The 12,367-nt window shown below is 37.0% G+C and overlaps 1 pseudogene; it reads right to left on the bottom strand.

Moving 5' to 3' along the window:
- Nucleotides 1-527: 527 nt before the first annotated feature.
- On the bottom strand, nucleotides 528-1,390 carry LOC150040185 (nucleophosmin-like; annotated as a pseudogene).
- Nucleotides 1,391-12,367: the final 10,977 nt, after the last annotated feature.

Here is a 12,367-nt window from a genome sequence, read left to right as displayed (position 1 = left end):
GTAAAATTTTGAGTTTATTTCACATGTGCCTTTCGTATCCCCAACATTTCCCCATCTAACCTTCACTTCTACTGTGGCACATCATAACATTCCATACACACTTAAATCCAAGCCCAGGGTGTAGTTCCCTCTTTAAAAACTACAGTATTTCTCCTGGTTATCTGATATATTGTATATATGCATACCTGGTTATTTGAAGTCAGATAGGGAAGGAAGGAAAACAAGGTGAATGTGTCGAGTGAGGGGAATGAAATATGGACCAAGACACAAGAAAGGGTATCAATGTATGTGAAGTAATGCACCAACTCTCTGGCGAATATAATGTAACCCTTCTATTAATTACAATAAAAATTTATGAGAGAAAACGAAACGGGCATTTTGGCAACACATTCTCAGCAGCTGAGCCTGAACAACATTTATCAAACAAAGTGTAGGGAAAGTTCTCACTTCACATTATGAAAAGGTCAGCTAGATATAACCACATACTGAAAGGAAATAAGATGGAAAATTTCAACAAACTGTTCAAACTACTTTCTTAAAAGAGCCTTCCTCCATCACCTGAGACTTTGAATAGAGGCCTGATCAGTCATATGAAAACAATTCTTCAAGCAGTTGATGAACTTGGCTTCCATTTTGGTGAGAGAACCATCTTTTCCTATACTTGGTTGCATTTTTGTTTTAATGTCTTCTACTGAACTAGGTCCTTTTGGTGTTTTAGGAGTTTTTTCCTGCTTTTTGAAGGATTTTTGACCTTCTCATTTTGTTTTTGCTGGTTTTGAATCTTTTCCATTCTGGTTCAATTTTTGTGCATTTTTGGCTGGAGTATCTCTTATAGATCACTTCACTGGAACTTTTTCTTCTCCTTCCTCATCATCAAAATCATCATTACCATCCTCACCTTCTTCATCCTCTTCCTCCTCTTCCTTAGTAAGTTTTACATTTTTCTTGGAACCTTGCTGCTACCTCCAGGAGTAGACTGTTTCCAGACAGAATTTAGGAGCTTCACATCCTCTTCCCCTTCCTCTTCTGACTTTAATTCCTCCTCCACAGCAACCAAGTGCTAACCATTGATGTGCACAGGTCCTGGGCTGCACTTCAGCCTCAGCACCAAAGGTGGTGTTATTTCAAAGACCCCAGGGAAACCATTGGCTTTACAGACATTTTTAACATTGCCAGTTTAACTTTAATTGGAATTCCTCGTAATTCATCACTTCTGCTTCCACTATATGTAACTTATCTTTTGCACCAGCCATTAAACGAACCATTCTTAGTAATAACTGGTACTCATTTTCATCATTATCCACCTCAAAGTGATAATCTTCATCAGCCTTCAGTTCACAACCAAAAAGGTAATTTTGGGGACACATGGCCTCATGTCCATGTCCATTGAGTCCTCCCTGGGTGGTGCACGGTGAGGAAGGATGGAGGAGTACAGCTCCATGGAAAAACAGAGACACAGACAGCATCATAGCAGGTACTTCAGGTATTTTGGGGGTGGATTTGTGTGTGGGGGGAAGGGGAGGTCATGGTGCTTGATCTTGGACTGGTTGCTTTCGGTGAGCTCTTCAGCATTTTTAGATCAAGGCTACAGCCCTACTCTTGAGTCAAGCCCCACTTCCCATGTCCTAGAGGTGAATTTGAGATAAATGTATAAAGTCCTTTTGTGCCATGGCTGGCTTTGAAACTTCATCCTTGGATATCAGCTCCTGAGTAGCTAGGATTAAAAGCTTGAGCCACCATGTCCTGCTCTTGAAGTAGACTTTTTACCAATTTGATACGCTCTATCTGCACAAGCTATTGGGTGCTGGCAAATATAACTATTGAATTATCCTAAATTTCTTTAATTGCCAGTGTTTTCTAAATATATTTTATTGTAATAAATAGAAGGGTTACATTATATTCACCAGATAGAAGGAGCATTACTTCACAAATATTGCTACACTTTCACATGTTTTTCCCCCATTTTCCTCCTCCAGCCCCCTCCTCCCCTTTTGTTTTTCTCCTTCCCTATCCTATTTTTTTCTCTTTTTTAATTTTTATTGTAATTAATAGAAGGGTTACATTATATTCACCAGATAGAAAGTGTATTACTTCACAAACCTTCATACCCTTTCTCGTGACATGGTCCCCATTTCTCTCCTGCATTCCCCGCTCTTCTTGATTTCCCCCCTTCCCTATCCAATCTGAAATAACCAATTAAGCACATATATAATCAGATAACAAGGTGAAATATTGTAGCAATATGATATACCCAAGGAATAGCAAAAGAGATAAGAGATAACATAGTACATTAAGGACAACAATCACTCATTATATGGCTTTTGTATCCTTATCCTAGAGGTCCTTACACTTAGTGTCATATTATTTGGACTAATGTCTCTAGATTTCATTCTATTGAAAATCTCTGCCAGGAGAGCCCAAGGTTTCTACTGAATATGACAAATGAGGGAAACTATTGTGCCAATGTTCCTTTGAGTCTGTCTTCACTTAATATGATTTTTTCTAAGTCTTTCCATTTCCTAACAAATGGGGCGATGTCATTCTTTCTGATAGCAGCATAGAATTCTATTCTGTACAAATATCACATATTGTTGATCCATTCATCAACTGAGGGATATCTGGGTTGGTTTCAACGTTTTGAATCAGCTCAAGGAGCTTGGGAGTGGACTCCGTAGGATTCTTTAAATATAGAAGCATGTCATCTGCAAAGAGGAATACTTTTACTTTCTCTTTCCCTATTTGGATCCTCTTTATGCTTGCTTCTTGCCTTATTGCTCTGGCTAGGAATTATAATACTATATTAAAGAGGAGTTGAGAGAGTGGGCATCCTTGTTTCATTCCTGATTTTAGAGGGAATGGCTTTAGCTTTTTGCCAATAAATATAATAGTAGCTGTGGGTTTGTCATACACAGCCTTTATTATACTGACAAATGTTCCATGGATTCCTAGTATCTACAGAGCTTTTAGCATAAAGGGATATCTGATCTTGTTAAATGACTTTTCTGCATCTATTGAAACAATCTTGTGATTTTTGGTCTTGCTTCTGAAGATGTGTTCTAGTATATTAATTGATTGGCATATGTTGAACCAGCTTGGCCTCCCTGTGATGAATCCTGGTTGATCATAGTGTGGATTTTTTTGATGAGGTGTTGTAGATGGTTGGCCAGTATTTTGTTGAGAAATAGAGAAATTGACCTATAGTTCTCTTTCTTGATGAATCTCTGGCTGGTTTGGCGATGAGGGTTATACTGGCTTCATTGAATGAGTTTGGTGAAGAGCATTCATTTTCAATTTCATTGAAGAGTTTGAGGAGTATTTGTGTGAGCTCTACTTTGAAGACCTTTATAGAATTCAGCTGTGAATTCATCTGGCCTGTGCTTTGCTTAGATGGAAAGTCTCTCATTGCCCTTTATTCTTCAGTGCATGAAATAGGCCTGTTTATTTGGATTAGGCATTCTTGGTTCAGTGTGTGTAAGTTAATATTGGCTGGAAATTCATCCATTTCTTCTAGATTCTTAAATTTGTTTGCGTAAGGTTTGAGAAGTCTTCCCTCATGATGCTCTGGATCTTGGTAATTTCTGTCATGATATTACCATTCTCATCTCTGATTTTTTTTACAGTATGTTCTCTTCTTTTTTTGGTAAGATTTGCTAAGAGTCTGTCTATTTAGGTAATTTTTTCAAAGAACAAACTCCTTGTTTTGGTGTTTCTTTCTATAGTATGTTTGGACTCCACTTCAATTCTTCTTTGATTTTTAATAATTCATATCCTTCTACTGGGATTAGGGTTAGTTTGTTGCTCTTTTCCCCAGAGTTAAGGTGACACATTAAATTATTGGTTTGTGATTTCTTCAATTTGTTATTGTAGGAACTCAGAGCTATAAATTTTCCTCTGAGTACTGCCTTTGCTGTGTCCAAAAAGAGCTAGTGTTTTGTGTGCTGCTTTTTGTTAAATTTCATAAACTGTTGGATTTTTGTTCTGATCTCCTCGATGATCCATTGGTGATTCAACACTGTGTTGTTCAATCTCCATGTAGATAGAGAGTTTTCGTTGGTGTAATTTGGTGTTCAGTTCCAATTTGATGTCTTTGTGGTCTGAGAGAGTGCAGGGAATAATTTTAGTGTTTCTGAATCTGCCCTGGTTTGTTTTATGCCCCAAAATGTAGTCTATTTTGAAAATGTTCCATGTGCTGCAGAAAAAAATGAATATTGTGTTGTTGCTTGTTAAAATAATCTGCACATGTCAGTTAGATCTAGTTGGTCTATACAGTTGTTCATTTCTAAGGTTTCTCTGTTGAGTTTTGCCTGGTTGATCTGTCCATAGGTGAGAGTGAGGTGTCAAAGTCACCAACCATCACTGTGTTTTGATTTATGTATCGTTTTAGTGAAAGAAAAGTTTGCTTGATGAAGTTCAGTGCTCTGGGATTAAGTGTGTAGGTATTTAGGATGGTCATGTCCTCCTGGAGGAGAGATCTCTTTATTAGTATGTAGTAACCTTCTTTGTCTTTTCTCACTCATTTTTGTTTGAAGTCTATTTTATCTGATATGAGGATGGCCACTCCAGCCATGGGGACTGTTATCTTGAGAAACTTTTTTCCAATCTTTCCCTTTCAAAAAAATGTTTGTTTTGTGGGCAAGATATGTCTCTTGAAGAGAGCAGAACAATGGATCTTGCTTATGATCCAACTAGACAGTCTATACTATTAATTGGAGAGTTAAGTCCATTGATATTGAGAGTTGGGATTGAAAAATATTGATTAGTTCCTGCCACTTCATTAGGGTCTGTGTCTTTACAGTTCTTGTGATACTTAGACTGTATAATTTTCAGGTACCTTTTCTTTCTCTGTGTTTCATTTGTGCTGGTTTTCAATGTATACAACATCTTTTACAATTTTCTCTAATGTTGGTTGGTTCCTATGTAATGTTGCAGCTTTTTCTTGGAATGGAATGTTTTTATTGTTCCCTCAGTTATGAATGAGAGCTTAGCTGGTTACAGTATTCTTGGTTGGTAGTTATTTGACTTCAAGACATGACATATATCCTTCCAAACTCTTCTTGCTTGCATGGTCTCTGCTGAGAAATCTGGGGTTATTCTGATTGGTTTTCTTTGTAGTTAATTGTTCTCTTTTCCTGGGCTGGCTTTAGTATCCTTTCTTTGGTCTCTATTGGTCCTTTATGGAAAATAATGTGGCGGTGGGATGTCCTTTTCTGATCAAGTCTGTTTGGGGTTCTAAAGGCTTCTTGTATCTGGATAGGCCTGCCCTTCTGGATATTTGGGAAATTCTCTGAGATGATTGCCCAAAGTGTATTTCCAATAGCATTGACCCCTTTCCCCAGGCCCTCCTCAATACCATTTGCCTTATATTAGTCTTCCTAAGTGTATTTTTGACCTCCTGAAGCATTCACTCATATTTTCTAGATTTGTTGCGACTCATTTTCTGGTCTTTCTCTATAACAACTATATAATTTTCAACCTCAGAAATTCTCTCTTTTGTATTGTCCAACCTGCTATCAAAGCTTTCCACTTTATTCTTCATCTCCCTTGCTTCTAATTGCTTATTTCTGATGCCTTGCATCTCTTGTTTTAGATAATGTATGGATTTCTTTAACTCCTTGATTTACATTTGGGTGGTTATCTCACCAGCTTTATTCTCTTTGGGCATTTGTTGGAGTTCAGTCACCTTTTTGTTTGTGGGTTCTATGAATTTGTCCATTTTTCTTTAAAAAGCCTTTATGATGGCCTCCTTTACGGCTTCCTCTTTTTCACTTATTAACTTGTTTATGGTTTTACTCATTTAGACATCGTTTCCAGAAGTATCTCTTTGTGTATGTTTTCAAACTTTTTAAAATCATGTTTATCAATTTCATTTGTATAGCACTTGTAGAACTCACCTCTAGATTTGCCATTGAGTGCACCATTGCCTATTTATATTGGGTCAGAGATGCTATTACTTGATTTGCCATTTTTATTGATTTTTCTTTTTCTTCCATTTGAAAATGGGTGCAAGGTTAATACTAAACATGATTATAATTTTTATGATATAACAAACCTCTCCCTCTTTGCTTGCCAGACAACAGATGTTGACAATTTTAGATTGTTATTAACACTCTCTCTTTCTTTTTGTCTACTTACAGACAAATCTAATTCCACCACTGATCACCATTTTACGACCAAAACAGTAAAACCCTCAAACCAAACTCTATTTTGTTTAAGTCTGCAGTATAATTGTATGTATGTCTGGAGCTGTATTATAATTGAACCCCTAAATATACAGTATTGCTCAACACACATCAACTGTAAATCCTTGCATAAGAGTAGAAGGATGAATAGAGGATCAGAGATAGAAAAATAGTATGAAATATACAGGGGAGGTAAGAAAAAGAGTAATCTAGGAGTGTAACATTAATGTAGTAATGAAGGAAGGTGATAGCTTGCGCAAGATGACCTAAGGTGATAGAAAGGTAAAATGTTTAAGTACAAAGTTTAGAAAAAAATAAGATAAAACTTATGAAGATGAGAAGAGTAATAAAGGGTAGATATAGAGAAAAGAGGAGGGTATATATAGGACAGTTCAATGGTAAAAATTTTAAAAAGTAAAAATAAATACCAAACAAAAACTAAAATGAAAACCCAAACAAAACAAATCCAAAAGAAAAAAAGAAAAATGGTGGGGGTGGGAGATTCCACACTAATATGAGTTCTTAGACAAGGAATACTAGGGTTAAGAACCAACAGATTAAAAAGCAGGTGACTGTATCAATAAAAATATCATTTGTATCCAGTCTGTACTCAGTACTGTCACTATGTTTCTAGGAAAGACTACATTGACAGAATGAATGTGGGAAATGAAAAAAAAGTGGGGGGTATTTATCAGGGATTTTTCCCATGGGAAATGGGTTAGAAAACTTGTGTCTCAGCTAAATTCTGGATCCAAACAATTCAAAAAGTCTTTTTCTTTTTTTCATATATTTTTATTGTAATTAATAGAAGGATTACATGATATTTGTCAGATAGAAGGAGCATTAATTCACATACATTTAAATTAGATAGCGAAGGGGGGAATAAGATGATGGGTGGGAATGAAGGGGAGGGAAATGGGGACCAAAAAGTCTTTTTCTCTTGTATTTTGGCTTTGCCTGACTACAAATATGTTTTAGAACAATCTTAGTTTCTTAGTTTCTCTGGGCTGACATGTGACAGTACTTATCAGTACAAATAGTCATTGATCTTTGAAATTCTCTGCTTTGGGTGTTATTAGAAACATGGACATGTGGGATTTATAACACACTCAAAGCTTCCACCATAAGAAAGACTATGAAAGAATATTCAATGTGCAATCATATCTTTATTAATGGTACCACTAATACTATCTGCAAAGATGCCCCATTCATTATGAAGATGGAAACAATATCTTCAGGTAATTTGTCTACCTGTAGCAGAATACATTCATCATTTTATACAAGACATTTTGAAGAAGAGCCTGAAGAGAAGTTCAGTCTTGCATTTTCAGGAAGTCCAATTTTCAACAGATATGATTTCCTTTTAAATGTTTTCACCCAGGTTATATTTCAGATATATACCCCCAATGTCGAAATACAAATGAACTCATTCTGTTGTTGCTTAGTTGCTATACTGAAGGCTCAGTTAGAGCCTGCTTTTAATTCTATGTCTGACCCTTATGCGTCAGACAAGTATGCATTAGCCATAATGAAAAATTCACTGGCATTGGAAATTAGATGTGGTTAATGGACTAAGATCACTCCATAATTCCTTACTAGAGTCTCAGTTGTATTTTCAGATGAGTAGGGTATTGGATTATAACTGTTAGGATTATTGAATATCAGTTTGAAAAAGAACAACCTCTGGGAAACACTTTTTGAAAGTCGATTTTGCATCCAAATACACCATGTTGATTAACACTTCTATAGTTATGTGAGGAGTGTCAAATAAAAAATTCACTGCTTGCACAAATAATCCATAGGTTGATTTTCTCTCTGTGCCAATTTCCCACATATAACCCCCAAACCTCCAAACAAACTCCATGGTCTCAGAGACTTGATTTTGTCTTAGTAGGATCCAATCATTAACACACATTGAAATATCTCTCTCCCACTGTGTGTGTGTGTGTGTGTGTGTGTGTGTGTGTGTGTGTGTGTGTGTGTGGGTGTGTGTGTGTGTGTGACTGAGGAGATCTGTGTTTCTCTTTTTTGTTTGTGTTCATCTCATTATTCTCTTGCATGCTCAAATTACACATGTAAGAGGAAAAATACATAATACCTTCTTATCCTGGATGGATGGATATCATAGACACATACAAGATTTCTTCTCATGTTAAAGGTTCTAAACTGTGGAAACTGAAAAGTTTGCCTTTGTGACTCACGCTGAGATCTATTATTTACTGTACCACATAAAATTGGGTTATAACGGTCATGGATCTTTTATGTACAGATATAATTTTGACCCAGAATATACTTTGTGTATGTGAATATGGCCAGCGTTAGTTTTTTCCTTATATCAGAGAATTGTTTATAGTTTATATCACTAAATGGACCTTGGTCTTCCTGGCCATGTGAACCCAATCTGATGCTTTATGGGAAATGCACATACAAGAATATCGGCTTAAATATTTTCTTTCACGAGTGACTCTAAACACTATATTGTAAAGGAACTGGGAGTTAAAAATCATGATAATTTTAGGGGTTTGTAGGAAAGATAAAGCATTTGCCTTAGCTCTGAAGAAAGGAAGAATAAACCACAGTTTTGTTACCCACGTTGAGGAAACACTTTTTCCATTTCCTGTATTCACCAGTCCGTACTAGTGAAGACTTCTGTAATGCTCTGAAGTCCTTACAAATGAGGGAAATCTACCGGCACAACCATAATCATTGATGACTTAGTTATCATAGCTGAGGAATGGACCTAACACTGGTGCTCAGTCTACGTTTGGATGCAGAAATGTTGAATAAATACACAATGGAATTCTGTACTGTCAAGTCAAAGGAAAGCATTGTCCCATTTCTAAAGCATTGTAAAGATGTAGAAAGAATCCTATTGAGGACAGTCAAGACAGCCCAAAAGGAATATTAGCTCCATGATTTCTCTCATTTGCAATGGTGAGTATGTGTCCATGGATTTCTTCCAGTTGCTGAGATCTCAGATGTCACTTTCATAGCATTTTACATCATATGTGACTCAGAATGTTTACTCTGAGCAAACCCAGTGAGGAAAAGTGTTCCTTAAGCTGCCATTTCGCTGTGTTATCTTACTGGTAACAGCAATAAGTGCCAAGGAGACTTTGGGTTAAATACACTTTCCTTTTAATAAGCAACTCTATTGATCTATCTGTTCCTTGATCAATGTCAATATCTATTCCTAGGCACCGATGAGTTTATCTATTTTTCCATTTGTTTCTTTATTCCAGGCCTGGGCTTGAACTCAGGGCTTGAGCACTGTCCTTGAACTTTCTCCACACAAGACCTCTACCACCTGAGCCTCAGCAATACTTCTGGCTTTTCTCTATGGAGGTGGTATGGAGGAATCAAACTTGGGCTTCGTGCATATTGAGCAAGCACTCTACAATTTCACCATTATTTGGAATAGATTTGAGTGTGTGTTTTATTCTTTCTATATCTCCCATTTAGATTCAAGAATAGGGTATACAAATGCCTGTGTTTTGCATCTGTGTTAGTATACCTTTTCAGTCATTGAATTGGGATTTCCTTTCATTTCCTTCCTGATGCAAAACCTATTTTTGCACTCTTAGAAACAAATCTGTGCTTACTTGGGTATGTTCTTGTCATTCTTTTCAGGTTGGTGTGCATACAGGAAACGTTTCAATGTAGAAATCTGAAATCAGGAGAATCTTATTACCAATGAAAATATGTCCATATTGATAGTCCCCAAATATCCTTTTGTGGAGGACGATTGTGAAGATATTCAGCAGTTTATTTGATTTGATCAATTATTGTGTTAGAAAATGTAATGAGGACTAGAAAAATGACTTGTACATGGCAACTATCTTACATATTTCTAAGCAATTGTTTCACAGGTGGAAAATATTTTGAACAATCATTTGGTATCATTTACTTCTTTCTTACCCAGTTCAACAAATGCTCTGTGAGCATCTAAATAGCCTTTCTTTTTATTTTATTATTGTAATTAGTAAAAGGGTTACATGATATTTGCCAGATAGAAGGTGCATTAATTCACATACATTGATACCCTTTCACATGTCTTGGTACCCATTTCCCTCCCCCCTCCACACCCCCCACCCGTCTTGGTTTTCCCCCGTTCCCTATCAAATTTCAAATATCCAAATACAAATAAATTCAATATATCAGATAACAAAGTGAGATACTATAACAATATGAGATAACCAAGGGACAGCAAAGGAGATGAGAGACAACATAGTACATTAAGGACAACAAGCATTCTAAATAGCCTTTCTTTTAGGCCACACCACAATGGATAAAATAGTAGGCCACACAAAAAATTGAGAATTCACATAAAGCTAAGCTGTGGTTCATGCCTGTAATGCATATGACTGAAGGGGCCAAGATCTGAGGAATGCAGTTCAAAGGCAGCCCTGGCATTGGCATTAAAGGCTGAGAGACTCTTACTTCCCTTAATCAGTAGCTAAAAAGAAAATGGGGTGTTGACTCTAGGTGCAAGTTGGTAGCCCTGAGCTGAAGAGATCAAGGACAACACACAGACCAGCAACAGTGTATGGCAGAAGTATGGAGCTAGAGATCAGAGACAGCACCCAGATCAACAGTATACCCTAGGAAATACACACAACAACAACAGTAGCAAAAAGGAGACAGAGAGAGAGAGAGAGAGAGAGAGAGAGAGAGAGAGAGAGAGAGAGAGAGAGAGAGAGAGAGAGGAAGAGAGAGGGGGAGGGAGAGAGACAGAGACAGAGAAAGGGATAGAGACAGTCAGAGACAGAGACAGAGACAGAGAGACAGAGAGAGACAAAGATTTGACATATACATGTTCGTCCAGTTTTCAGCATGATGTGAGCTTCTCTTGTAATAGAAAGTTCATGGTAAGACTCGTTTGGATATCCTTATTTACTTTACTATTACGTTACATGATGTAGAATCCAAGATTGGTTATAGGAAGATATGAACAAATAACCAGGAAATATGCAGGTAAGGCAAAACAAGGTTCTGCTGCAGATTGCACATGCAATCTTCATCTTGAAACCCAGTACGTTACCCCAACATAATCTTTCATGGTACGATATATTTTGGACTTGTACTAAGATTATAGTTCAGCAGACACGTTCCAAGATCCAGAGAAATTTCCTAATGCATAATTAATTCATACATCAACTTCTTTACATATTGAATTTTGAAATTTTCCTAGCTATGTTTCTTTGAAGGCTGAAGTAAGTAATTAATGAATAAGCAGTGAATGACCTGACAACCTATGCTGCATAGATAACAGTGAGATATTGCTAGAAGTAATTAGAAATAATGGGTATTTGAGGGATGCACCCTAGTTGAATCTTTTGTGAAAATGAGTCACAGCTAACCTTTACTGAATTCTTGCCTATTTCTACCAATGTGCAGCCAATAAAAGGACAGGAAGTGTAAGAAGAGCCAGTTGTCCTCTTTGTGATGGGGAAGGTGTGTGTCTGTGGACATTGGTGGAAGTGGGGTGGTACTTCCTGGATTGGCACACAGGAAATGTGGAGGGTGACCTTTGTCAGAAAGTTTGGGACTCTCTCAGCCGCGACCCCACACAGAAGGGAAGGTTGCCACAGGAAAGCTGCCTGCTTGGTCTTCTGCCTTTGCGGTGAAGAAGGGATCCCACACTGCTGGGTTAACTGGTGAGTCCAGGGAACACTCAAAGACCCATTAGACTTTCTCAAGGCTAGAGATCTACTACTTGAACCTTATCACCACTTCTGGCTTTTTTCTATGTATGTGGTACTGAAGAATCGAACCCGGTCTTCATGTGCTTAAATTTTTTTTACCCCATTTCATTTGCATTTTTAAATATTCTTATTTTTCTCTTTGCCATTTAACCTACACCTTTTCCTCTAACATTATGATTCATTACTTTTTTTCTTTTTTCTCCTCTTTTTTCCCTCAATCCTGCTCTCACTGTGGTCATTCCTAGAAACACCGTGAAAGCTATGAGTACAGTCTGAATAAAAATGATATCCATATTGATATAAACATCTGCTTTTTAAACTCCTGGTTCTCAACCATAGTATCTCTTGGGTAAGAACTCAGAACAGTGAGGAATCTCCCCCCATTTTTTTGTTTGTTTTTGTTTTTGTTTGTGACTGTGTGTGTACTTTTTTCTTTCATTTTGTTGCTGTTTTGTTTCTTTGTTTCTTTCTAAAATTGGTATC

Source organism: Megascapheus bottae, chromosome Y, assembly GCF_031878675.1.
Source record: "Megascapheus bottae isolate mThoBot1 chromosome Y, mThoBot2.hap1, whole genome shotgun sequence".
Classification (NCBI taxonomy): Eukaryota; Metazoa; Chordata; class Mammalia; order Rodentia; family Geomyidae; genus Megascapheus; species Megascapheus bottae.
This window is presented reverse-complemented; position numbering and strand designations above follow the sequence as displayed.